Genomic DNA, 2,496 nt, shown 5'->3' on the forward strand with positions numbered 1-2,496 from the left:
TGAGCAACTACCGGATTCTCGGCATCTCCAGTGCAGGCAGTCATTGTTGGACTACTTGAACTCTATCTTGTTATCCAATCTAATAAATCCATATACATATGTATGTGTATAATTATATATATATTCATTTTATTTGTTCTGTTCCTTTAAAGAGGCTTGATTAATACATTCAGCCTTTCCTGTGTTTAGAAAGAGCTCTAAATATAAAATAAATTACAGATATTTTTCTTTTTTCTTAGGTGTTTGATTGTGGTTTGGAGGCTGTTTTGTTTTGTTCTGCTTTGCTTTGTTTTCTGAGTGTAGACTAGGCTGTCCTTGAACTCATGTATTCTATGATTACAGGCATGTGCCACCAAACCCATTTAACAAGCACATTTTGGCTAATGATTTAACAGACCTGCCTAATGATTTGCTATCTGATTGATATGAATTACCAATATTTAATGACTGGGATGGGAAAGTAATAATGAACTCCCTCAGACATAGCCAAAGCAATATGTACAGCAGAATTTAGTGCAGATATTTTTAATGACACAGTTGCTACACTTTGTGTGGGATAGCTTTAGTGTCAACTTGACACACCTGGGTTGAGGGAGGCTCAGTTGGGGAATTTCCTCTATTGGACTGGCCTGTGGCCGTGTCTGAGGAGCATCTTCTTGTTGAGTGATGTGGGAGGGCCCAGCCCACTGTGGGTGGTGCCACCCCTGAGCAGGTGGGCCTATGTTGCATAAGAAAGCAGGCTGAGCAGGGCCAGGGGAGCAAGCCAGTAAGCAGTGATCCTCCATGGCCTGTGTTCCAGCTCTTGCCTCCAGGTTCCTGCCCTGAGTTCCTACCTTGGTCTCCCTGATGAACTGTGACCTGGGCGATGTAAGATAAATAAACCCTTTCCTTCTCCATGTTGGTATTGGTCAGAGTGTTTTGTCACAGCAATGGAGAGACAAACTAGGACACACTTCCAACAAATTTTTTAATTGTCTGTCTACCGGGCGCTTGCCCTTGTATCCCCAAGCATGAATCACATGATGAGAGAAGCAGAAGGGACAACTGTACTTTGTCCACCAGTTTCTGAAGTTGACACTTTTCGTCATGTGATGAACTTCACAGATGATAGGAAGCTAGAGGTTTTTGTTTTTTGTTTTGTTTTTTTTTTCTTTCCCCTTTTCTTTTGCCTTTAGTTTCTTGAGACAGGGTCTGATCATGCAGTCTTCGGTGGCCTAGAACTTGTGAGCCTCCTGCCTCAGTTACAGTGTACGTCACCACTCCACTAGGCTTGCCTTGTGTGCACAAAAAATGAACCCACTGACTTGTTTCCTTCATGAATACACTATCCATTCCATGGAGGCACCATGTTCAGATAGCTTCTCACGGGAATCTCCTATTCGATTCTGACTCATGAGGAGAAGTGTCAAGGGTATCTCAGTTTTAAAAGCACCCTTTACTGTCTCCAAAGACCTGATTTAGCACTTAAAACCAGTGACTCTCAGCCTCCGGTTTACAGAAGAATCTCTGAAAACTTAATTTTCTTTTGTAATTGAAGTCATTGAGGAACATGTTACATGTAGTGCTATGTGCCCATTTAGATGAGTGTACAATCTGAGTTTCCAACAAGTTTTATCCCTTGTGTAACTACCACATAATAAATACTTAGAACACACCCAGCCCTCTAAGGAGCTCCCCAGATCTTCTGCAAACCCATCCTCTCAGCACTGTTCACCTCCCCGCACTCATCTTCCATCCCCTAAAAAGGACAATATCTTGTTTGGGGATGCATAGAATGTTAAACCTGAAAGAATGATTCAAATTGGTAGATTAATGCTGGAGGTGGTGGAATGCCTTTAATCCTAGCCCTAGGCAGGCGGATCTCTGTGAGAGCCAGGCCAGCCTGGTCTACTTCCAGGGATACCCTTGTTTGGGGATTTGGGGGTTTGTGTACGTCCATGATGACTGCAGAAGAGGGGAGGCACCCGGTGTCTCGTTGGCCAAAGAAACAGAAAGAGCTAAAACAGGTTTCCTCAAACTGTCGGTAGTTCGGTTGTGAGCCTGAGACTTTAAAGACTGCGTCAGTTTTCCATCTTCCGCCAGTTCGGACTTGCTAATTGTACCTAGAGCTGCCCCTTGCACTTGGCAGCATGCCTGGCCTCTACAGCACTAGGTGTCGGTTACCCTGACTACAACCCTTCAAAGCTCTCCAGACACTGAAAAATTTACCTCTAATGCAAACGCCCAGAGAAACAGGGTTAATGAGGTGCGCTGTCTGAGTGCCTTAGAGGTCTGCAACCCTTTGGCCCAGAAGTTTCTTCCTCTTTCCTCTTCCTACAGGTCAGAGAATTTCACTTTCGTTTCTCAGCGGCTGCACAGGAAGGATCCTGACCGGCTGCGCCCTTGTTTAGCAGGTGCCAGTGGCTCTTCACCACTTCAGCCAGGCGGAGAGATCTCACCTTTAAGGACCCAGAGGTGTGTTTGGAGGTTTGTGCGCCATAGAGCGGGGCGGGGGGC

The 2,496-nt window shown here is 45.1% G+C and overlaps 1 protein-coding gene across 2 annotated transcripts in view; it reads left to right on the forward strand.

The window, feature by feature from the left end:
* The first annotated feature begins 2,353 nt into the window (after positions 1–2,353).
* LOC103732076 (tripartite motif-containing protein 34-like) overlaps positions 2,354–2,496 on the forward strand; it is a 10,312-nt gene continuing 10,169 nt past the window's right edge. For both annotated transcript variants that reach the window (XM_008830599.3, XM_029562291.1), the window contains exon 1: positions 2,354–2,454. The gene's annotated coding sequence lies outside the window, so the exon portion shown is untranslated. The remainder of the gene's footprint in view (positions 2,455–2,496) is intronic.

This window comes from Nannospalax galili, unplaced genomic scaffold (genome assembly GCF_000622305.1).
Source record: "Nannospalax galili isolate Female #2095 unplaced genomic scaffold, S.galili_v1.0 scaffold635, whole genome shotgun sequence".
In the NCBI taxonomy this organism is placed as follows: domain Eukaryota; kingdom Metazoa; phylum Chordata; class Mammalia; order Rodentia; family Spalacidae; genus Nannospalax; species Nannospalax galili.